Raw genomic sequence first — 26585 nt, forward strand, 5'->3', positions numbered from 1 at the left:
TAACCACTGGTATAGTAAGGGATTGAAGAGAGAATTTAATTCTATAGAACCTGTTAGATACATAATATATTACCAGTTTTGATTTAGGGATCAATTACTACCTTCATATATGTATATAAATGGATTTAAAGTTTTTATGAGTTCGTTCAAGTTCTTGATCTTCCATTTCCATTTTTCCTAAACTGAAAAATTACAAAGTTCCTGACACTTCAACGATTGGATTTGAAGAGGAGAAGCGGTATTTCTTTTGCAGCCTTTTCTATCTTCTCTTGAAAAACGAGAGCTATCAGAGATGTTCTATTTCAGATGATTTTATCAGCAGTGTCTTGGTTAATATTTTAAACTTATGGAATATAAGAATTGTATCTTAAATTGATTATCTTTTTTTCATGTCTCCTAGAGTTTGTGCAGTGTATGTGTTACAGGAGACTGAGTTACACCTGTCCACAGAAGCCATTACTGTTTTCTAGTGCTTTACAACTGATCACACCTTTTGCCTTTTTATGTGTCATCATTTTCCATGCTTCTCCCAACTTAAGAATGTCTATAATAGAAATTTTTAAAATATAGTTAACAGTGCCGGGGATTTAGCTCAGTGGTTCCACTGCCTGCCTCGCAAGCACCAGGACCTGAGTTCAATCCCCGGTACCAAAAAATAAAAAATGTATCTATATCTGTATCTATTTCTATAGATACAGATATAGGTATAGTTAACACTTGTATACTGCCACTTGTATACAGTAGTTTTTAGCATTTTGTCCTCTGCATATCGCTCTCAATAGCAACTTTTTCCTTCCTTCGCTTCCTCCCACCTTCCCTTTTTTCTTTTTTGTGGCCTTTGACTCATGAATGCTACATTTTGCAAGCATCTCCTAAAAATAAACACATCTTCTGAAGTATATCATACTTAAGGGTAAAAAAAATCCTTAATATCTAAATTCAAGTATTGCCATTTGTTCCTTCAAAAGGTCGGTTTGTACTACAACCAGCCACTGTGATCTTTTACCTTACTTCTGTAGTTCTTGTGAAGGTATTAAATCTGTGGACAGTTCACAGTGATGTTTCTGCAGTGGGCTGTAGGGGAATGTAGATGTGCAGTCACTGGAGAGTCCTATTCTTCCATGTTGTCCTGCTCTTTTTCCAGCAAAAGGTCAGTCTATGACTGGTTTTCTCTATCCAGGATTCAGTCAGTTAATGCATTATGTTTGTTGTTGGTTTAGTCACTTTTAATTAACATACTACAATTGTCCCTACCTCTGCTTTTCCCCCTCATGGTATTAGCTTCTTTAAGAGACCTGCTAGTTGTCTTATAGAATGTTCCCACACTTGTGCTTGCTTCAGTAGCACATATACTAGAATGTTCCCACATTTTAGATTTGTGTGATGATTTACTTGTGGTGTTTAACTTGTAGTATCTCTAGGCACTTTGTATCCTAAAAGCAGGTTGACTTTAAAGGCTGAGTTATGTTCAAGAATTTTTGGCTTAAGTGTTCTTCTGTACATTTATTGATACATAAATACAAGACATGAAGTTGTCTCTCAAAGGATGATCATTTGGTTAAGTGGTATTCACCAGATCTATCCATTATAAGGTGGGCTTTTCCTCCTTGTAATTAGCAGTTGATCAGTGAGGTGACATTTTGGTTCCTTTTATAATAAATCCTTTCTCAGCACCCTTTAACCTGTATTTCTAGCATTCATTGATTAGCTTTGTCCGAATCATTTATTTCATTTGGGCTTGCAAAACATTCCTTTTTCTAACCCTATTTTTTTAGGATATTATAGCCAACTTTCCTTTGTTAAAAAGACCTTTGTCAGCTAGAATTGAACTACAGTGCTTCCTGACAAGATAGGTTAAATGCTTATTGCCATTTAAAATGCTAGGTCTTTATTCTGAATATTGGTTACTAGTCACCTTCAATAGTGGCAGATAACTTTCTCAATATTATAGAAATATATTTTTCATTGTTCTGTCATTTCAGTTGCTATTCTTTTTTTTTTCCTTGAAAAGCAGGTTTGGTTTTTAGAAGTTTTAGATTTATAGAAAAATTGAGGCCTGTCATATAACATTTCCTGTATACCTCATACCCAGCATCTCCTATTAGCGTCTTAATATGGCACATTTGTTACTGTTGGTGAATTTTAGTCATTCATTATTATTAACTAAAGCCAACAGTGTTTTCAGTTTTCCTTAGCTTTTACCTAGTATCTTTTTTTTTTTTTTTTTTTTTTGCAACATTATCTCGTCCAGGATACCACAGTATAGTTTTCATGTTTCCTTTGGATTTATTACCTTAATTTCTCAGACAATCCTTTTTGGTGACAGTAATTTAGGTATTTTGTTGAATACCCTTTTACTGGACTTTGGTATTTTTTTCTCATTTTTAGACTGGGCTTTTAAGTTCTGAGAAGGAAGATAACATAAGTAAGGTTAAGGTACCATTTTCATCACATCATGTCAAGAGTAAATATTAACTCTTGATCACTTGGCTAGATCACTTGATCACGTGGCTAGGGTAATGTTTAGGAAGTTGACTGATGTCTTAATTTTACATGAATATTCAATTCTTTCATCCAGATTTCAAGCAGATTTACTACATAGGATCTTACAAGAGCAACTGAGGCTGAGTAATCTATACAAGAGCAACTGAGGCTTTCTGTTGATGCTTGTATTTCACGTCTCTCCTTATTTCAGAAACATTTTCCTGCTCAGTTTATGTATATAGAGCCAAACTCTTCTGTGAAAACCCTGCAAGTGATTTGTACCTAACGGTTTCGCTGTTGAGAGATAGTTGAATGTCACACTGCTGTATCTTTTTAAGAAGTTTGAAAATTGAATATGCAGTATTCTGGATTACCTTATTTGGCCTTTCTGTACAATTATTTCATCATTTTTAAAATGTTTGAACTTTAGCTTTATGGGTTTTTTGTATGTTTCTATAATACAAATATTCTTCTAACAACCTTTATGTAAATACTATTATTCTCCTTCTATTAAATTGAGAAACTTGGGGGGGGGTGAAGTTAAGTTGCCCAAGATCATACACTTTATGAGTGGTGGTCCAGAGTCTGAATTCAGACCTCAGGCTCCTCTTCTCTTTTGGTTAAGTAGGAGAGTCGTCTGTGATTCTGTATCATGTTTTCCTTTTTCTGTAGATTCATTACAGTCAGTATAATGGGTGTCACTCCTGTTAGCAGATGCCTTAGTGCGGCATTGGAAGCACCAAGTATGTAAGCATTAGTTTTTTGAGATTCCTAATGGAGAAATTTAGAACCTTGTATTTCAATACTTTGATTTAGTAGCCTTTTGCTGTAATTCTTTTTGGTGAAGAGACAGACATTTTCATGAATAATGCTAATGTTTAAAGAGAGTGAGCCACACCCCCACACTCCTACCCCCAGTATTGTAATCGATCCCAGTACCTTTGCACTGAGTTACATCCCCAGGCCTGTTTTATTTTTTGAGACAGGGTCTAAGTTGCCAAGGTTGGACTCAAACTTGCCATCCTCCTGCCTCAACTTCCCAGAGTAATGGTACTACAGGTGTGTGCCTTCATCTCTGGCTGAGGTCTTTCTTTTTAAAAGTTTGTTAGATTCATTTAAAGTATGAATTTTAAAGTATTATATTTGTGATGATATAAGATTAAATGATAATAAGTAAAAGCAATGACATAAAGAGTACTAAACGTATTTCATTGGTGTATATAGTTACTGCTGGCACTGTAGAATTGTTATTTTATGGAAAGAATATATTTCACCAGTAGTCTTACAGCAAACTTTTTAGAGCTTTCAGATACAAATAGCTCGCTGCTGCATGTATGCTATAGGTTCGCCACCACTGTCCTAGAGTTTTGGATCAGATTTCTATATTTCAGTTTTTTGATATGTTAACATGGTGTCCAGTGCCTCCTCCTTTCTGGTTTTTGTCCTTGTTCTCTGCCTTGTAGCAGTTAGTAAAGCCTTCTAGGTCCCTCATGTCATGGCATGTTGCACACCGCCCCCCCCCGTTTTACTCCCCCCCCCATTAAGTTTATTGGTTCATTTTAGGTATAAAATAGTTACATTCATCATTGGTATCTTGTACCATTACATGAGTCTCTTGGTTCTTATTTTTTTCCCCTTCCCTTGCCCTCCCTTCACCCCCTCCACCCTTCCCTATTTGCAAAGACTTTGTTTCCATTTTTTTCCTTTTCTCGTATTTTTTCTTTTCCCTTCTTTCCTTTCCCCTACCCCTCCCACTTCCCCTGCTCCTTTAGACCTTTACTTCCTATTACACAATATCAATTAAGCATTTTTAAAATTACAATATCAAGATCTAGGAGATATTACCACATATTTTACAGAATTTAAAAGGATATAGAAAGCATATTACAAAAATCTTTTTTGAAATAAATTGGACAACTTCTAAGAAGAACCTTGGAAGACAAATTAATGACACTAACTCTGGAGGAAATATAAAATTTGAATAGCACCTATTAAAGAAAGTATATTCCTAGCTTGAAAACCTACCTATATGACAACAGCAGGCTCATATACATTTTAACTGATAAATTATATCAAACATTTAAAGCAGAAAAAAAGAGGAACACTTCTCCCCTCATTTTAGGAACTTAACATTGTGCTAATCCTAAAACTGGATAAAGATAATAGAAGAAAAAAGTATGAACATAGATAGAAATTTGTTTAACAAAACAAACTATTAGAAGTCAGGCCTGGCAGGATGTAGAAAGTGGTTTTATTATAAGGATGGCAGTGTTGGTTCAGCATTGGAAGATCCACCCCCAAAAGTCATCATTTTAACAGTGGAGAGGAAAAAGCCATATGATCCTATCACTAGTTGGAGAGAAAGTATTGGACTAAATTCTACAGCTGTTCATGGTGAAAGCTATCGGGAGACTAGAAGTAGAACAGAGCCTTCTCAACCAATCAAAGATACGTACTCCATACTTCCAGCAAAAACACCTTATATGAGTGGAAAACATACAATGCTTTCTCCCTAAAGTGAGGAACAAGGACAGATATGGCTACTCTTCATCTGTCCATTAAACTTTGAAACATAGGCCTAAACCAAAATAGTCTGGCAATAAAATGACACAATTAGGATAGGATCGGTTCTCCTCCTCCTGCGTGCTGGGATTGGCTCACCTCCTCTGCCCTAGGAGCGGTGGAGTGGTGGCAGGGAGCCTCCTCCTGGGCACTGGGATTGGCTCACCTCCTCTGCCCCAGGAGTGGTGGAATGGTGCCTTGTTTTACTTTTTAAAACAAGGTCTTGCTGTGTAGGTTGGCAGGCTTTGAGCCAATGATCTTCCTGCCTCAGCCTCCTTTAGAAAAAATGAGGGCAAATACATATAAATATTGGGGGGGATAAAATGATCAAAAATCCCCATAATATAACTATAATATTTTTGTATGTTTCTTTCTTTATACTTTGAGTGTGTGTAAGAGAGAACATCTTTATGTGCATGGATACATAGTTACATATTCATGTTTATAAGGATCCAACAGTCATATTAGCATACATTAATTGAGGGCTAGACTAGTAATACCTGGTTTGATTTGATTAGCAGTAAAGTCTAAAAGAAAACAGACTTCCTGGCTGGCTGTGGTGGGTGTGTGCCTATAATCGTAGAACTTTGGGAAGCTGACATAAAAGGATCACAAGTTTCAGCCTAGCCTGGGCATCAGCAAGACCTTGACTCAAAATAAAAAGTAAAAAGAACATAGTTCAACACAAAGACCTTGGGTTCAATTCTCAGTACCACCACCACCACAAAAAAAAAAAAAAAAAAAAAAAAGAGTTGCTTAAAAGAAATGGGTGACCTTGGTTGGCAGTGAGAATTTTTATAAAGTAAGAGATTTGGCAACATTAATTTTTGTAGCTTGTCATCTACTAAGGCTTGTTATCATCTCTTAATTCTAACATGAGAAAATATAGGAAGGGATTTCAGGGATAGTGTGAAGTCAGAACTGTTTTCATAGTAATACTAAGGTTATTTGTCTTTTTTATGTCTGTTTCAAGAATTTTCAGGAGGTCATGTGACCTGACCTGTGGTGTGGCAACACACACAATGAAGAAGCAAGTAATGGAACCCAGCTGTCTGAAATTATTTGCAATAATGTAAAACACTGGCACTTTCTTCACTAGATTTTTTACAAAAAAGTTACCTTCTATCAAAATGCTAAAATGTGATGGATTATTATTTTAAAATAGATTTTTATTAAATGCTCATTTGTAATAGCTAGCATAGTAAATATTGATAGGTATAAACAACATAAATAAAAATTTTCTGATAAGAAAGTTCTCTCCAGAATTTTAAAGAGTGTAAAATACTGTTCAGTGAGGTCTGCAGAGTATTTCTCGATCTCACCATTGTCATAGTGTCTGAGAACTCATAGGCCACCAGGAAGCTTCATCTGTGTCAGGTATTTGAGGGCCAAGATTTAGACAGTTCACATTTGGGTAGGAGTATCAATAAAATTGTTAAATTTCTAGCCATACTGATAAAGTTAAAAAAAAACAACCCATAGATGATTGATACTGAGTGAAACAGGATATGGGAATGTATCCTGCCAATATCAAAAGAATAAGGTTATATTATAAACAACTGTGTATTACCTAAGCTACTGAAATGAAGTGGATACATTGACAAACACAAGAAGAAAGCTGTGTGTATTTATGTAAAAAATTGAATTTGGAAGAAAAAGCCTTCCCATAGGGCCTATTTCATTATAAGGAAATACTAATTTTATAGGGTCACTGTCCCTAAAGCAGCTATTCTTAAATCTTTTACTCTTGGAATATCTGTATTTATTCTTAATAAACACTGAGAATCTAAAAGAGTCTTTGTTTAGGCTACAGCTATTGACATTTACCTTATTAGAAATTAGAACTTTAAGCCAGACAATGTGTTGTATAACTGTAATCCTAGCACTTGGGAGGCTGAGTCAGGAGAGTTGTTAGAGCCTGGGCTACATGGCAAGACCTTGTCTCCAAAAGGAAAAGGAAAAAAAGGAGAAGGATTTAGAACCTTAAAAAATATTTGTCAACTAATTCATTTATGAGATAATAAATTTAACATGAGTGTTTTTATAAAAATAACTATTTCCCACAAGAAGAAAACAGTCTGTTGTGATGTCACAGATCATTAAACCCCTGGAAGACTCAGCTGTAGTCTTGTAACAGAATGAGTGGAAAAAGCAAGTGGCGGACATTTCTGAGGTCAACACTTTTGTCTTTTAGCGCTTTAGAGTTGTAGGTTTTACTTTGCTGTCTACTCCCAAAGTACTGTGCCTATGAGCCCCTGCTGAGCCACCTCCATGATCATCTCCCTCCAGCTGCCAACAAGATAATCTGCTGGAACACATCCTGCCCCATAAAATAGGCACTGGTGTTTACATGATCAGAGGCAGTGGACAAGCTGTGTCTGAGGTGGAGAGTTAGATGCTCAGGAGGACAGAGTGTGACACTATGACTCACTGGTGGAAGTGCCTCTGCTGAAGGCTGAGGGCTAAAGTCCTGAAAGCACAGAAATCATTAGTATTGTTCTTGTCTGGAAACAAACTTCACAAAAGAAGTTTAAGAAGCCCATAAAAGATTTCATGGAATTAAAGGCAAACTTAAAGAACAGAGGCCAGAGTAAAACTTTTTGACAGGAGCTGCAGAACAAACAAGCTAATTTCAGAAACTCCTGGATATTTATTGGTGAATCATGAATCCAGATAGCATGGCTGTCTTCCTGGATGACTGTGAGGATGGTTTGACCCCATATATGATTTTCTTTAAGAATAGTTTATAAATGGATCTTTCACCTGTCATAACTGGCTACTGCTTGTCATCTAGGTGGAGGTAGGACTTAAGACAAATGGAACTGATGTCACCTTGAGCTTTTTATTTATTCTGACCTGATTTATTAGGAGTGGAAACATGGTTTAGAAAAGTAAACATATTTAAGCTGGGCATGGTGGCGCACACCTGTAATCCCAGTACTTGGGAGGCTGAGGCCGGAGGAGTGCAGCAGGTTCCAGGCCAGCCTGGGCTACGTAGTGAGACCCTGTCTCAAACAAACGAAAGAAAGAAAGAGAAAGAAAGGGAGGGAGGGAGGGCGGGAGGAAAAAACATATTTAACATCTAGGTTTTTGAAACATACAATGCATTTAACTTAAACAGTTGTAGCTTCCTTATCACTGACTTGGCTAGTTGCAGATGAGAAAAGTGCACTAATTTTTTTTCTTGTTTTTGAATAAGTTCTAGGAATTATTCATTTTCTGTCTCCCAGGCATTTGTTTTTAGCCTCAGACTTGGGAAGTTATGTCTTAGGCATTTTTTTTTTAAGTTTTATTTATTTTTTATTTTTTTATTTTTGTTAAATTCTTTTATTGGTACATTTTAGGTATACAACACAATTACATTTCTCATTGGGAATTGTACCTTTACATAATGCATCTTGGTTCTTATTTTTTCCCCATCCCTAGCCCCCCCTTCACCCCCTCCACCCTTCCCTATTTACAAAGACTTTATTTCCATTTTTTCCATTTCTCATCATTTTTCCTTTCCCTTCTTTCCTTTCCCCTGTGCCTCCCACTACCCCTACCCCTTTGGACCCTTTCTTCCTATTTTACATTATCGATTATTCATTCTAATCATTGGTACATTTTAGGTATACAATATGATGACATTCATCATTGGAAATTTGCACCTTTGCATAATCTCTCTTGGTTCTTATTTTTCACCCTTGCCCAGCCCTCCCTTCAACCCCTCCATTCCTCCCTATTTACAAAGATTTTGTTCCTATTTTTCCATTTTTCTCATACTAATCCCATTCCCTTCTATCCTTTCCCCTAGCCCTCCCACTTCCTTCCCCTTTGCTCCTTTTCTTCCTATTTCACATTACCTATTATACATTTTAGTCCTTATTTACACTTTCAGTTTCTTTTCAGCCAAAAATACCTGACAGTCACTATGATGATTCCTGGAGCTGTTTGTCCTCTAAGTAGCTTTTTTCTCTCTTATAGTGACCTACATTTTAGTCCTTATTTACACTTTGTTACTATTCAGCCAAAAATACCTGACAGTCACTATGATGATTCCTGGAACTATTTGTCCTCTAAGTAGCTTTTTTCACTTTTATAGTGACCTACATATTCCAGTTACCTTCAGCTTCCCCAACTCAAAACTTTCTTTTTCTTTTTCTTTTTTTTGAGACAGAATCTCATGATGTATTCTAGGCTGTCCTTGAACTCAGTGTATCCCAGACTGGCCTGGAGCTCTGGCATTCCTCCTGAGTGCAGGGATTACAGGCAGTACCACCATGCCTGGTGAAGAGTCAAAATCCTCATCTTTCTATTACCCATTGTCTGATATTTCAAATATGTCAAACAATTTAATCAGCTTTCTAGGTTTTCTGTAAGAATGTAAATCTGATTGTAGTTAAAAGAACTGAGCCCTATTTAATACGTAATGGGAAATGTTTGGAAAAATGGTTGAGGATGTAGGGGAATTTGGAGGTGTAATTTTTATAGCTCTACAGAAAGAAGAGCTGGGAAGGAGTTGAGACCTGAGTCAAGGTCAAAGAGGAGGAACTTCATGGGGACAATGATGGACATTGGACATTGAGTATTTTCCTTGATGAAGTGAGGAATAAAAGCCACGATGAATTTGTTTTACCTCTTCCTTACCCAGAATGCTTGGCTAATTCAGCATAAGTAAAAACTAATTGGTTGCAGTTTTGACTTGCCTCACAAGGCAAGCTCTGCAGCTTTTGAGGTTTTTGTTTCTGCTGTTTTCAAGAGAAGGCAGTAGAGGACAGGTAGCCAGAAATAAAAGGAGGCAGAAAAAAGAAGGTAGTACCTACCATACATCAGTATATACAATAGATTTGTCCATTACAAACCTAGGTTATTTGATATGTGGATGGATTTACAGTAGTTTGAATCCTAGACTCGTTACTCCTTGAATGTTTCTTGTGTGTCCACAATCTCTGCCATTTAGCTAGTTTGAATTAATGCAGATTATGTAGTTGGTCAAAAAAAAGAGTGATACCAGAAAAAACCAAGGTAACATGATATTTTTATTCTAATCATGGGTCCTTTTTGTGACCACAAAGGCAACTACAGTTGGTCTCCTTAACAATTGTTAAAAGTAAATATGATTCAGATGAAGCTTAGAAAGTTTATGGTAACAGATTTGCTTTCCCTATGTACATTTTAAAAACTACACAAATTTTGTGAGTTGCTTTTGAGTTTACAGATTCTGGTACTATTTATAACTCCCGGTTGTTTTTATTCCTAAAGAGCTACCCCTCTTGAAGATGGTGGCTGGATTGGCCATCTGCTCTTGTTTCCCAGGAGGCATTAGTTTTTATCTTGCACTTAAAGCATTTCTTCGGTTCAGTCCTGCTTTGAGGAGCCTCACATTAGGCCACTGTACCGAGCAGATTGAGTATCTTGGTGGTGGCCATTGCCAGTATACATTTCTGAACTAGAAGACTGTTACCAGGATCTCATTGTTGATACACTTGCTAGCTTTGTAATGCTGCAGTTAATCTTCCGAATTTATATTCAAAGCATATTATTCTTAAGTATCTTCTATAAGCAAGGTAACATGAAGTATACTTTGGGAAATTTTAACAGATTAATCAGAATTTTTCCACCTTTCAAGTGCCCATAGTTCATTGAGAGAGAGTGTCTAAGTAAGCTAGAATTATTTAAGTATGTAAGACATAGGTAAATAAAAATACTTCATGAGTTCAGGAATTCTTTGTAAGATTGTGATGTGATTGTGCATCCCTCTCTGTCTTCCTGTTTGCTTGCTGAAATCCAGATAGTTTGAAAACAAAATCTAGATGCTTTCTAAAAGATGCAAACCCTGGATGTTTTCCAAAAGAATATGATCTAAAACATAATACAGAAAGGCTAAAAGCTTTCTTAAAAAAAAAAAAAATTTATACATGCTTGGAAAAGAGGAAGACTGTGAAATGAGAAAGGAAACCAAAAATTATAATACTTGTAATAAGGTTTGATAGAATTCAGGGCATAAAATATTAAACAGAACAGGAAGGATTTTTAAAAATTGGTTATAGTGGGAGACCCATACTTGTTTCTGAGAGTAATCTATACAAAGAATAAATAATAAATAGGAAATAAAAGAGATCTGGATAAGCTTATTAATAACTCCAGTTTCATGATCTTATCTAATATATTTGTGAGCTACATTATTTCCTTATGATAGATAATGGGTGCTTTCTCAATTTGGGCAGTGAGTCAACTAGTATATAGTTCTTGAATTCTTTATTATTTTTTTTGCCATAAAGGCAGCCTTAAGTATTTTGTGAAATAAGTAAAATTACCAAGTACTTATAGAGTCATAAGGAGACTAACATAACGAAATAGGAACATTTCCTTGAGTCTAAGTTCTGATTCCTTTAGTGTGCATGTGCACGCACACACACCTGTGTTCCTACCAAGCCTAACCATGAAAAAAATATAAGTAACTTTAAAAATGATGTAGTACTGACTTATGCTTCCAAAGAATACACATTTTTTTCTTATTCTTGCTAAGTACAGCTAAAAGCTCTGGATATTGTATGTAAAACAAATACAAGAAGACTGAAAATGGAAAGAAAATGAATAAGCTTAAGTCCTCAAGATCCAATAATTTGACTAAAATTCCTGGATTTCTTACTGCCTCATACATTCCAGAATAGATGTGGGAAGCTAGCAGTCCAGAAATGTTGGATATAGACAAAAAAAATAAGGCCCAAGAAAAATCTGTTCTCTGAAGCCAAGGAGCAAGAGAAGGGATAGCCTAATAAGACAAAAGTTTTAGAAAATAACCATCCCACTTAAGTCACATTGCTTAGAAAAATGACTCAAATTAGCAAGGCCAAGTGAGGGGGACCTGGATTTCACCATTTTCAGGCTCTGCCAAAGCAGCCCCTCCCACCCCATAGTCAGCAGAGGCAATATGGAGAGTATCTGTTGGCAGGGAGCCTGAGCTTGAACCTGAACCTTTGCATCATAAGTCCCTCCTTTTCTTCTTTCCCACCCAAGATCTACAAAAGCCTAGAAAGGAAACTATGCCTCTATTCTGCTGGGCAGTTCATTTTTTTTTTTTTTTTGGTATATCCTTTTATTGGTACATTTTAGGTGTATAATGTAATGACATTCATGATTGGAGATATGCACCTTTACATACTCTCTTGGTTCTTAATTTTCCCCCATCCCCTGCCCTCCCTTCAACCCCTCCATCCCTCCCTATTTACAAAGACTTTGTTTCCATTTTTTCATTTTCTCATATTCCAGCAGTGTCAGAGGAAGCCTGCTGTCATAGAATAGAACATGTAACTAAAATCCAGAGTCTTCTAACGTGATATTCCAAATGTCCAGGCTTCAATACTAGTTCTTGGTATGAGAGATTTGCATTAGAAAAGACAGTATATAATAACACTGAGATAACATGAACATTAGAATTATCTGACAAGGATTTCAGAGCAGCCATCAAGTTAAAATTTCATCAAGCAATTTTGAATATACTTGAAACAAAAGTGGAAGTTCTCAACAAAGACAATGAATCTGTTACTTTTATTTTTTTTCTTTCCATCTGCTGTGCTAGGGATCAAGCCCAGGGCCTCATGCATCCTAGGCAAGCAGTTCACCATTGATCTCCACCCCCAGTCCTTGGAAATTTTAGAAGTCAAAAATATTAATAGCCGACCCAGAAAAAGTGCAGTGGACACAACATATATATATATATATATATATATATATATATATATATATATATATATATGAATGATAAGTATGGGGGTGAAATAAAAGATACGGATCCTGCAGACATCAGAAGATAACAAAGGAATATTGTAAACAACTACACAAATAAATTTGACAAATGTTGATGAAAAGAACTAATTTCTTGGCATCTTACCATGAATGATACAGATAATTTCAGCAGTGCTATAATAGTAGGAAAATTTAATTTGTAGGTTTAAAATAAAACAGGCCCAGGTGGATTCACTGGAGAATTCTACAAAATTCATGACGAATTCACAGTATTTTTGCAGTCTATGCCAGGAAATAAAAGATAAGGGAATACTTTCTGACTTATTTTATGAAACTAGTATTATCTTGATACTAAAACTAGACACGGACAATACAAAAGAGAAAAGCACAGTTCAGTGCCGTTCAAAAGTACACGTGAAAAGATCCTTAACAAAATATTAATAAATATCAACAATATGTAAATGTTATCATACACTGTAGCCAAATGGGCTTGTTTTTTTCCAGGAATGCAAGATTGGTTTAACATTTGAAAATTTATTCGTGTAATCTTACACTATAGCCATAGTAACAGGTTAAGAACAGTCACATGATCATATCAATTGCAACACATTGACAAAATTCAGTAACATTTACCATTAAAATTCTTAGGAAACTAGCACTAGAGGGGAACTTCCTTGGCTGCTAAAGAACATCTACGGAAAATGCAAAGTTAATGTCACACTTGAAGACTTTGTTTTCCTCCTAGGATAGACAACAAAGTGCCAAGGATGACCCCTTCTTAACACTCTTATTCAACGTAGTATTCCAGCTAGCACAGTAAGCAAAGGGACCATGTTACCAAAAGAGATCTATAGATTTAATGCACGATTAAAATACAACATTCTTCACAGAACTAGAAAAAAACAACCCTAAAATTCATATAGAATCAGAAAAGACCCAGAATAGACACGTCCCAAGGGAACAGAGCAAAGCATGAAGATTGGGAGAAATGAATTCATTCCTTTTAGACTACAACATGATTATGTAGAAAATCTAATGTAATGTACAAAAGAACTTTAGAATAAATTCAACAAGATCATAGGATACAAGACTAACATACCAGAATCAGTTGTATTTCTCTACACTGGCAATGAACTTGTGGAAATTGAAATTAAAAGGACATTTATTTGCAGGATACGAAATAAACACAAAAATTAATAGTGTTGTACATCAATAATGAACCCATTGAGAAATCTGGAAAATAAATCCATTCACAATAGCTTCAAAAAAAATTAAGTGCTTAGGAATCAGCCTAACCAAGGAAATGAAAGAGCTCTAGAATGAAAATTAGAGAACTCTGAAGAAATTGAAGAGGACATTAGAAAATGGAAAGGCATCTCTTGTTCTTGGATTGGCAGAATTAATATTGTTAAAATGGCCATACTACCAAAAGTGATCTGTAGATTTAATGCACTTCCTATTAAAATATTAACATATTTCACAGAACTAGAAAAAACAATGCTAAAATTCATATGGAATCAGAAAAGACCCAGATTAGACAAAGAAGTCCTGAGTTAAAAGAGTAGAACAGCAGCATCACAATAAGGAATTTTCAGGTTATAATACAAAACTATAGTAACAAACAACATTGTCCTGGCACTAAAGCAGACCTGTAGACCAATGTCATGGAACAGAAGACACAGAAAGAACCCTGTGTACCTACCTACAGTCATCTGATATTTGACAAAGGGGCCAAAAACACATGCTGGAGAAAAGATAGCCTATTTAAAAAAATGGTGCTGGGAGAAATTGATATCCACTTGCAGAAAATTAAAACTGGAGTCCTATTTCTCACCCTGGGATCACATCACATCAACTGGGATCAAAGATGGCCTTTTCAACAAATAGTGCTGACATGGATATTCTTAGAATGCAAAATGAACCTTAATCTAAATCTCGTATTTTATACAAAAAATTCTCGAAATTGGATCACAGATCTAAATGTAAACCCTTCAATTCAACCATAAAACATCTATTTCCCCCTCTCGGCTCTCACAATCCCATCCTTAGTGGCAAGAATTAATCTTAGCTGTTTTCCATTTTTGTAATTTTTGTCACTTCAAGAATGTTGTATAAATATAAATGGAATTAAACAGTACATGGCATTTTGATACTAGCTTTTTTTTTTTTATTACCACCCAGCACAATGTCTTTAAGGTCTATCCAGACTGCCACATGTATCACATGCCTTTTTATTGCTGAGTAGAAGTCCATGGTATGAATGCACCACAGATGTCCCAGATATTTAACTATTGGGGAAACTGCTTCTATTTTACTTAGTAAAACTTTAAAAAAAAATTTTTTTAAGCTCCCTAAAGTAGCAAATAATTTCACCTTTTTCGTTTCTAATTGCATGGATTTCAACCTTTTCTTTCCTTTTTTGATATGATTGGCTAAGGGTTTGTCAGTTTTATTTAATTTTTCAAAGAACCAACTCTTTGATTTGTTGTTTTTTTTTTTTTGTATCATTCTCCTAGTCTCCATTCCATTAATTTCTTCTTTGATCTTTTTGATTTCCTCCTTTGTATGAGCTTTGGGTTTGTCTTGCTCTTCTTTTTCTAGAAGCTTGAGACTTGACATTAGGTTTTTTGAACTCACTGTTTTCTTAATATGGGTGTTCACTGCTACTATTTTCCCTTGTAGGACTGCTTTCATTGTGTCCCATAAATTCCGTATGTTGTATTGACATTATTATTTAATTGTAGAAACTATCTGATTTCTTCTTTAATTTTATCTGTGACCCATTGGTTGTTCAGGAGGGTGTTAATTTCTGTGTTTGTGAAGTTCTTGCGGTTTCTTTTGCTATTGGTCTCTGATTTCATTGTGCTATGGTCTGATAATATGCATAAGATAACTTCAGTTCCTTTGCATTTACTTAAGCATGTTCTATAAGCTAGCATTTTGGTGTATTTTGGAGAATGTCCTGTGTGCAGCTGAGAAGAATGTGTATTCTGATGTTGTGGGGTGAACCACTGTAGATATCTATTAAGTCCCTTTGTTCAAGAGTTTGGTTCAGTTCTAGTATTTCATTGTTGATTTTTTTGTCTAGTTGATCTATTTGTGACAGTGGGGTATTGAGGTCCCCCACTACAATTTTACTAGTGCTTATTTGCTTTTTTATGTCCATTAATATTTGTTTTATATAGTTGGGTGCACTGGTATTTGTTGCATATATATTTATGACTGTCATATCTTTCTCTTGGATTGTTCCTTTTACTAGGATGTAGCGACCTTTTTTGTCCTCCTGTTAATTAGTCTTGGCTTGAAATCCACTTTGTCTGCAAATAGAATAGCTACCCCTACTTTTTTCCGGGTTCCTGTTGCATGAAACATTGTTTTCCATCCTTTGAGCTCTAGTCTGTGGATTTCTCTTTGAATTGTGTTTGTTGTATGTAGCATATTGTTGGATCTTGCTTCTTGATCCATTCTGCCAGTCTGTTTCTTTTGATTGGTGAATTGAGACCATTGACATTGATGGTTATAACTGATATGTATTGCCTTATCCTTGTCATGATGTTTTCCTGGTGTTGGCTCCCTTCCCCCCCCCCAATACCCATCAACTGGTGCTTGAATAAAGAAGATCTAGTTTTTTTTAATATGTATAAAATAGAGTAAAGCCATGAAGAAAAGATAAACTAGAATCATTTATAGCTACATGGATACACCTTGAGATCATACTCTTAAATGAAATAAATAGGACACACATGTGTAAATACCATGAGAACATGAAGGTGAACATAAGAAACAAGGTGTAAGTGATGACTAATAATAATAGATACTGTGAAATAGGAAGAAAATGTTCAAAGAGGAAGGGAAACTGGGTGGGGTGGGGGAAAGGAAAGAAGGGAAAGAAAAAAATGAGAGAAGAAATAATAAAAATAAAGTTTTTGTAAATAGGGAAGGGTGGAAGGGAAGGAAGGGGAATGGCAAAAAAAAGCACCAAGAATATATCATGTACAGGTGCGAATTCTGCAAGATCAATGTGATCATAATGTACACCTAAATTGTACCAGTAAACTCAAAAAAAAATTAAGTAGCAAGTAGAAAAAATTATTTTTTGTTATTTTCTTTTTTGGTTTTTTGAGACAGGGTCTCACTCTAATTCAGGCTGGGCTTGAATTCACTATGTAGCTCAGGCTGGCCTGGAGCTCATGGAGATCTTCCTCCCTCAGCCTCCCCTGTTCTGGGATTACAGGTGTGCGCCACCACACCCTGCAAAAAATTCTCAGAGAAGGAAACCAAAGGTGCAGGATCTCTGGAAAGTTAAGTTTGTGACTTTCACTGATTTTTATCCAGAGGTCGTTTGGTAGAACCTATAATACTTGGATTTCTCTCTTCAGCCTCAGGAAGCATTGAAGACCTGGAAGAAAATAATAGGCTCTGTGTAAGTTGATGAGTCTGATAAGAGCATCAAAAAGACAAACTGACCACCACCAACACCTCCATTCTTCAAGATTGCAGGAAAATTTCATTTCTCCCTATACATCTCAGTTTTTAATTTGCTTAAAAATCACCTGGAGGGCTTGTTAAAGACAGCTGGGCAGCATCCTCAATTTAAGGTTCAGTACTTATGGGGTAAGACCTTAAGATATGCATTTCTAACAAGTTCCCAAGTGCTGTTGTTTTGCTGGTTGGGGACATTTCAAAACCATTAGTCTATTTTGGAGTGAACATGAGGGTGAGATGGTCAATGAAGATTTTGAACAATGTGACCCTCCTGTTATTTGCATTTTAAAATTAGCATCATCTAGGTGGTTCTTCCCTCCAGAAATATTCTCCCAGATAATTTAATTGGTGTTTGTCCTTATGGTAGTAATCATGAGACTGAGTGGCCAAATTGCAACCCAAAACCTACTTACTTATTGCAAAGTGCCAGCACTGCAGTTAAACCTTAATACTGAAGTTTTAGTTAAAAACAAACTTATACATTAACATCTTTTGTCTTAAAAGAAAAACGCAGTAATAGAGCTTTCAGTGTACAAACAGCTTTTGATTGAAAGGTAAACGTTTGTATTTGGTGTGCTTTTGCACAATTAATGTGATCTTTTCTGTTATATGCACACTGGTAGTTTGTCAAACCTTGGCTCATACATCATTAGCTTCAGAGCAACACATGCAGCACTCAGGTCATCTGTTAGTCTGTTTCTTATATCAGATTTGATATAATTTAAAGCTGAAAACAGCTGCTCAGAAGAATAAGATGATCCAAACAAAGTAAGAAAAGCAATCCCAAGTATTTTCATTGACTTAAAATTATTTGGCAGAGAATTCCACACTTTAAGGATTTCATTTTTGCAACTGCCAACTGTGCTATCCTTTGTCATCCCTTCACGCTTCATCTTTTCTGTCTTCTCGGGTGTTACCTGCAGGTCATAGAATTTATTTTTCCAGATAGAGCTTTCTTGAAATTCTAATAGTTCCATTTTCACATTTCCAAAATCTAACCAGTGTTAGTAGGAAAGATCAAGTTCTTCAAATTTGGCTTTATCTGAAAAAGTAAGAAAAGACAGGGTTTGCTCCATCTTATGGAACTATAAAAATCTGTTATTAAAATTCGTCTTTGCAACCGCTACAATGCTAGAAAATTCCTTGTAGATTTCCTAATGACTTGTAGGATTGTCTACAGATGTAGAATTTTCTAAATGCATTTTTAGATTTGGAAGATATTTCAGCTGCCCACTTTAAAGTTGTCTTTCAAAAACCTGCAATTTACTCTCAAATGTTTTGATATCACAAAACATCCTTTCTGCTGTTTTCCCTACACCTTTTAATTTTTCATTCAGTACATGGAAAGTTAGTGTAAAATATGTAAAAAATGAACATGAGGTAGTTAAGCCAGGTCATATCAGTAAGCTGTGGACATTCCTGCCCTTCTTCATTCATAAACAGCGTAATCTCATCCAAGCAGGGTACAAATCTCTCCAGGACTCATCCTCTGCTCTGCCACCAGACATTATTATACATAAGTAAAGCATTATACTGTACCTGAAGCTCAACAAGAAGTGCTTGAAACTTTAGAGCATGAGCCATGATGGAATTCACCAGTTTTTGTTGTTGTTGTTTTGTTTTTTGGTACTGGGGTGCGAACTCAGGACCTTGTGCTTTCAAGGCAGGTGCCAGAACCACTGAGCTAAATTACCAGCCCTGTTTCTTAGATTTTTAAAAATAGAATATGCCTTAGACACTTTCTCATTGCTAGGACAAAATATCTGACACCACAACTTATATTTCAGAGCATAGTTGGCAGGCTCAAATGCAGAAATGGTATGGTGAAAGAGCCTGAGCAGAGGAAAGCTGCTCTTGTCAAGATAGGCAGGAAGCAGGGAAAGAAGGAAGGAGGTGACTAAGAAGGCATACCCTTTTAGGTCATATCCTTGGTGACCTGTCTCTTACAACCAAGCCCACCTCTTAACAGCACATTCAGCTGTGTATTCAATCCACCCCATGATCCAGTCACCTAAGAGCCTCATGCGAGTTAGACAATGTAGATCTAAACCATAACATTCTACCTCTGGCCCCTAAAAGATCTATGTTCATCTTCTCATGTAAAATCCATTTAATCCTTTTCTAAGAGTCTCCAGAATTTTAATAATTTCAGCACTGCTGAAAAGAAAGTCTCCTCTGAGACTCAAGGCAAACTCTTGGCTGTTAGCCCCTGTAAAATTCAAAAAGAGACACTGCTGACATACATTTGTATGAGGTAAATACCTCCATTCCAAAAGAGAAAAATGGGAGGATAGAAAGGAATCAGACCACAGTTTAGCAGGGCAAACACCAAATTTCATAGCTCCATGTCCATTACCTGGGGCAAATTGTGGTGAGATGTGAGTTCAAAGGGCCTGGGCAGCATTGCTCACATGGCATTACCTGTTGGAACCCTCATGGCCTGTGTCTTGGGTTAGCTGTACTCATTGCCAACGACTTTCCTCAGACCTTCCACATTCCTGGCTTCTTCACCTTCCTGGAGTCTCCCCTGTAATTTTGGCTTCATTTTCACGTTCTGCTCTCTCAGGGTCACACTGCCTAGCCTTCCTTCCAGGCCTCCTGAAATTTAGGTGGAAGCCTTCCTGACCCTCAACTTTTGCCATTCTTCATGTCTGTAAAACCAGTATCATGTGAATGACACTAGCTCCAGCAGTAGCCATGTCGCTTGAATCTTGCCTTTAGAGGCCTCAGAGTGCATGGATGACAGAACCCTGTGAACCAAATTCCCTGGAAACATCCCTTACGTTGCCCTTCAGGAACAGGTCTCTTCTCTAAGCAAAGTCTTTGAAAGAAGTTTACTTCAACCCTTTTACACCACTGAGCCAGTGATGGGTCTTGCTGATTCCTGAGATGTGCTCAAGGCATTTTTCATATTGTCCTGATGCAAAGTGCTTGGCTTCTTTTTAATGCTAATCTTTTCTCTTTTTTTTTTAGCAGCCATCCTCTCCTTTGCTTCAATTTTGCTGGCTTTTCTTTTCTGGCAAAACTGCATCTTTTTCAAATTTTTTTTTTCTTTTCTTTTTGCTCCTGAATCTCATTGTAAATCTGGTTGAAATCAGAAGTACCCATGCCACAGACTGAATATTGGGCTGTCTTGAAATTTTCTCCACCAGATGAGTTTGCAACTCTATAATCTTGATAAAATGATTGGTTGGGGGTGGGGGGAGGGGAACCCAAATGGGATCAAATGGAAAAGCCTAAATTGACCAGAGTTATGGAAATGGTATAAAGACAGCTGCTTTTACAGGTGAGTTTTATCAAGGAACTTGTCCTTTTTTAGAGCTCCATTTCAGTATTTGCATAACTGTTGGACACCATCTGATCACATTGTTAGGATCTCAAAATCAGCATCTTGAAATCACTGTTTTCATCTACTTTTCCATTGTTGCTTATCATTCTTGCTTTCTTCGATTGACTTGCCTTAGTTAACTTATGATCACTACTTATTTTACAGTGTTTTCATTTTTCTTATGTTCCCAGGTTCTTTAACTTTCTTTACTTTCCCAGTCTCTTTACTGCTCTTTAGGACCTTATGTCCTTTTCCAGTGTGAAAACAGAAGCCATCAAATATGAATTCTTTCAGCCTGCCTTTCCTAGGCTCAGTTAAATGCTTTCCATTTATATACAGTATAATGCTCATACTTTAAAAGAAAATGTAGGGCCAGGGATTTAGCTCAGTGGTTTCACCACCTGCTGCCCAAGTGCAAGGACCCAAGTTGCATCCTTGGTACCAAAAAAAAAAAAAAGGTGTTACAAATATTTCTACTTTCACACATACTTCCCTTTCAGTTTTCCAGCCAATATATTTTTTTTGCCATTGTACACTAATGGTTACATTCTTGTAATGTTATTTCTCCAAGTTTTTCTTCTTAACTCTGATGGCTGTTATGGTGTTTTTCCTCTTCTTTCCTTGTTCCCTTCTTTCTTCCTTTCCAAAAAAAAAAAAGCTTACATGTAGGTCTTACCTCTCTTTTGCTTGCATCTTTCATTTTTATTTGTCTGTAAATGAGAATGCATGTGACTGAATGCTTTTCTGTGTTAATAGTGTTACTATCCTTTCTGATGCGCATACACTGGGATTTCTCTAGTTTTAGTTATTGTCTTTTTATCCAATTAGTTAGCAAATCTTGATTCTTTACAATGCTTCTCAGTTCTATCTTTATTTCCATTGACCTGGCTATGTTCATTTACCTTGCTAAAGTTCTTAGATAGTTCTTCATGGTCTGTGGTGCAGAAATAAACTCGTACTGCCTTTGTAGCCCTATTTCTGGGAGTGAGTCCTTCCTAAAATCTGTTGGCTCAGCATGATGGGGTATTTGCACTTGACAGTTGGTGCTTTTGCCTCTGTTCCTCTACCATCCCTTTCTTTTCCTCCCCCTCCTAGACATTGAATCTCAGAAAGAAAAATTCATAAGCAAAAGTCATCCTTTTTTCAGGCTGAATTCTTCGCTTCACACGTTTCTGTGCCATTGCATTTGTATCTTTTTTGATCCCTTTCTGCCTTGCCTTAAAATAAACTTTAGTACTTGAGTAGCTTGTTTCTGCTACCTAGTTTTTCTGTTCCTTGGCATCAAGAACATCTCTCAAGATCATCTTTATTTCTTCTTCAGAGCCTGCAACATGCTTTCTTTTTTATATCAGTGGTGGGAGGGACTACATTTTCTTTTTATTAACCTCTAGTTTTTTGGAGACAGTGTCCCTAAAACAATTAAATTTTGAGTTAAAAGTTAGCTTATCACTAATTTATTCCAAGATCTGTTTTACAGATGAGAAAAGTATGCCCCCCAAATTTAATTGAATTCCGTGGTATCATACCACTAAAGTAATTGATGGTTTCTGGCATTTTCAAACTTTAGTTTCTGACTTTCAGAAGGAATGAGGTTGACTGGAGAACTCTGAAGAGTTTTCATTTTCTTTAGAGGTTTTTGTCCAAGAGTTTAAGTCTCCTACATTTGCTTACAACATCTAACTTCTGCTGCACAAGGGAGTAGAGGTCTTCCATGAGCTGGGATTGCTTTGGCACTCTCACTAGTGTGGGGTCACAGGCAGAAAAGTAGCCTCCTTTTCTTCATTTTGTCCTGTAGAAGCAAGTCTCATTTCTCTTTTCTGGAACTGCGACTGCCTGCTTGCTCATTACTTTGCCTGGGACCCTTCTTCAAGACCTCCTTAATTGTTAGGAAATCATTTTTGTTTTCTGTAGTGTCTTTTATAAACTTAGTGTCGATGGTTACATGGTTTTAAGAAAAATACCGTAAGGAGAAGTGTTTGTCTTCATTTTCATCTTTAGTTGTCTGTAAAATCTGAATTCCACTTGGGCAGATTAATTTGTCACCACTTTATCCCCAACACTCTCTTAGTTTCCATTGTCTTTTATGGATTATAATTTACTATTCCCAAGAATATCCTTCTTCTTATTGTTTTCACAGAGGAGAATTGGTACAATAAGAACTTCCTTCTCACAGAATAAAACTCCCCTTTTTCTCTTACCCACTAGGTGGCTCAAGTGCACCATGCTGCAGCTCAGTCTGCTATGTGTGTGCTTCATCAGTGCTTTCTGCTTCCGAGTACAGTACTCTTGCTTTCAAATTGTCTGGTGAGCCCTTCTCTGCACCTACTATTCCACTGCTTTACATTTATGTGAATGGAAAATTTCCTCACATTTTCTAATTATTTACAAACAGTGTAATTGTTCCTCATGAAAAGTAAAAAACACTGCATTAAAATACTGAGATGATTTTGTATTTTGTCTTAGACTATTTTGGACTTCAGTTCACTTGCCAATAACCTGTATATAGATTGCCTCAAACTAGGCATACAGTTATAACTCATCCTTTTCTTCCTGATTGATAGTTACTATTCCTAGGATATAGTATTACTTCAGGAGTCTTTTTAAGGTACTGTGGGCTAGTTGCTTCTGTCAGTAGTAATATTTATTGTTTATGCACTTGGCACCCTACAGGTAGAGGGGAAAACTGGATGAATAAACAATCATGTTTATCAGTAGCAAACCCACTGCATTGATTTATTTTTTCTTGAATTTGAAGCTAAATAATGAGTTGTATGAAATGGCTAATGGAAGTTATGTTTGTAAATATCCACGAGGACAGATTTGTTTTTGACATTGTCCAAAATAAAAACATTTAAACTGTATTCTTTAGAAATATTTTATTATGCTTAGCTGGGTGTGGCAATACAAGCTTGTAATCCTGGCTACTCAGGAGACTGAGGCAGGAGGATCACAAGTTCAGGGCCAATCTGGGCACCCTGGTGAGATCTTGTCTCAAAAGATAAATAAAAAGGATTTGAGGTGTATGTAGGTCAGTGGTAGAGAGCTTGCCTAGCATGTGCCAGGCCCTGGGTTTGATCCCCACTACCATAAAAACAAAACAAAACTGTTTATGGTTGGTGGTTATTTTGATTTAAGTACAAAGGAGAGGCAACTAACAATGGTTGAATGCTTATTTTTCCAGTTTCTTACTTAATAAGAAATTATGTATATTATTTTATTTGATTCACCCAATAACCTGGCAGACAAGTACAAATATCTCCAATTTTTCAGATGAAGAAACTGAGGGATCAAGTGGCTTAAATAAATTTCCCAGGAGTAAACAAATGGTAAATGGAAAGGCAAAATGTTTGGACCTGTCTCAGACCTGCTTTTAAATACCTTTTCTTCCTAAGTGTCCTTTTGTAGTCTCCTGGAAAAAAGGTGCTTGTGCCTTCAAAAGCAACCTGAGCCACTCTGGCATATAAGATTGCCTGCCTGCCTGCCTGCCTGCCTGCCTGCCTGCCTTCCATCCATCCATCATCTATCCATCTGTCTATCTAAAATAATTATTTTCTGAAATGGAGCTGTTTTTAATTCTTACATCAACTGGTTGAATACTTCCATATCTGAAAGGCAGTAAATGCCAAACAAAGGAGTGATTGATTACCTTTGGAAATTGATTTTTAAATATTATAGAGAAATTTGTTTCTGTCAAAATAGAGCAAGCAACCATGCTGTCTCTTTGGCAGGAAAACTTAAAAATATAAAAAGCTCTAGAAATTTGTTCAGAAAAATTTTTGTACCTAATAGTTTAGTCTTTTTTTTGGTACCGGGGATCGAACTCCAGACCTTGCACCTTGGAGGCAGGTGGTGGAACCACTGAGCTAAATCTCCGACCCCCTAATAGTTTAGTCTTATTTTTCAGGTATACTGTTTTTATATGTTTAGTACCTATTGTAGTAACTATGAATGATTTCCATCAGTTTGAAAATATATGATTTAAGGAAGATGATGAGTTATTAAGGTAAAAAAATACATAAGTTTCTAACAATACTATAACTAGATAACAGTTTGTGTGTCTTCATAAAGTTCCTTTGATTTCTCTCATTTAAAGATCCTTGCAGCTATGCTTTAAAGCAGGAATTATGGTGGTTACCAATTTTCTTAAACAAGAGTAAAATAAAGTAAAACAGTTAAAAAAATTGTTAGTGAATGGGAGTATCTAATTTCTCTGTGGCTGTGGTATAATTTCCTGGTTCTGTAGTCTTTGTCCTTTGTTTTGTTTTGTTTTTTTGATACTGGGGATTGAACTAGGGACCTTGCGCTTATGAACCAGGCAGTGACAACACTGAGCTAAATCCCCGGCCCTGTCCTTTGTCACTGTATCTGAAAATGTTTATTAGATACATATGCTTCAAAATTGAGGTTGTTTCATCATAGCTATTAAAAGAAAAATAATCATAACTTCTAACTGGACCATTGATGTCATTTTGTGTCACCAGATTTAAGATAATGTCATCCTCCTATGACTATAAACTTATATCCCCCATGCCACCTTGCAGTTATCCTACTCAGTGACAAGATGCACTGACGTTTTTATTCCTTTTTATGTATTATCAGTTATTGACAGTATTACCATATTATACAGTGTTATTTTGTATGGAAATCCCTAAACTTTGACAATTCTTGATAACCAAGATAATATCATCTATAAAGGACTCATCTGTCTATAAAAATTTTTTGGCAAAAGTGTTTATAAAAAGTGTATTGAATTCCTGGACAAGTTAGTATTGATAAGTATGTAACCTGAATGATATTTGAGCTCTAAGGAGGGAACTTTCTTTCAGTTGTCAGTGAATGAGCATGTTTAATGAGTTAGAGTTGTGGCATGATGGATTACGATTAGCTGTCTTAATCAGCTTCATCCAAACCTTAATAATTACATTGTTTAGTCACTTCCTTATTCAGTAATGATGTTATAGTAAATAGTCTGAATAGCTAGCAAATGTGCTCACAGATTTTAAATATCTTTGATGAGTAGAGCCCACAAGAAATTGAAGACAAATGAAAATCCTTTAGAATTATGCAGGGTTTTTATTTTTTTTCCTTTTTTTGAATTTGAATGAAATTCAGATTTTTTTAATAAGAAAATCCTGCCTGCCTCACAAGCAGAAGGACCCGAGTTTGATCCCCGGTACCAAAAAAAAAAAAAATCCTATTTAACCTGTTGTAACTTTTTGTTAGTTGAAAGGTAGGTTTATAGAAAATTAGTATTTATATATTATCTATATTTTAAGTACCAAAAGTACCGTTGTTTTGTTATTTTGATTTTTTTTTTTAACTATGCTCCATGGTGGAGAGGCAGAGCTTTTATTGTGTGGCAGTACATGCTGCTTATGTATAAACACAAATTTTACAGATATCCTTATCACATGGTCTGAATTCTAATACTTCCTTTTTTGTTTGATTTTTTTTTTTAAGAAATTTGAATCCACTAAGTTGACTTCATGATCCATCAGTGGTTTGGGACTCAGTTTGGAAAACATTGCCATATAGGATTGAAAAGTAAGTTTTTCACCTTAAATATTAGCAGCAGACTAATCTAAAAGAGTGTGAGTATTTGAAAACCTTTATGGTAATTGAGTAGCAGAAAAAAATAAAATGAATCCTTCATGCTAAGTAATCAGCAAATATTATTTGACTTTTGTTTTCTGAAATTTAACTGAATGCTTAGAAGATATTAGATCAAGAACTATCTGAAGTATCAAGCTGACAAAGAAAACTTTAATATTGATTGAGTTACCATGGTTGCATGTCTGCCCTTCAAATTAAGGCTATAAAAGATGTTTCAAGTTAATTGTTTTTAAATGATGTTATTAACCAGAGCACAGCATTCTAAATATGAAAAGTCTATGCAAATATAACTTTATTTTATATGTGTCCATGATACTATAAAAATATTGTGAACATTAATAACTTTGTTGCTTCATTTATGTTCAGTTGACTTTGCATAGCT

General features: G+C 35.9%; 1 protein-coding gene across 7 annotated transcripts in view; it reads left to right on the forward strand.

The window, feature by feature from the left end:
• Mapk8 (mitogen-activated protein kinase 8) overlaps positions 1 to 26585 on the forward strand; it is a 97800-nt gene that overhangs the window by 17485 nt on the left and 53730 nt on the right. For 4 of the 7 annotated variants that reach the window (XM_087210582.1, XM_087210578.1, XM_087210581.1 and 1 more), the window contains exon 2: positions 26051 to 26134. The exons of the other annotated variants lie outside the window; for them this stretch is intronic. The gene's annotated coding sequence lies outside the window, so the exon portion shown is untranslated. The remainder of the gene's footprint in view (positions 1 to 26050; positions 26135 to 26585) is intronic. 7 annotated transcript variants of the gene reach the window in all.

Source organism: Heterocephalus glaber, unplaced genomic scaffold, assembly GCF_053883595.1.
Source record: "Heterocephalus glaber isolate CG9 unplaced genomic scaffold, H.glaber_assembly_v1.0 deba00001150, whole genome shotgun sequence".
NCBI classification, from domain to species: domain Eukaryota; kingdom Metazoa; phylum Chordata; class Mammalia; order Rodentia; family Bathyergidae; genus Heterocephalus; species Heterocephalus glaber.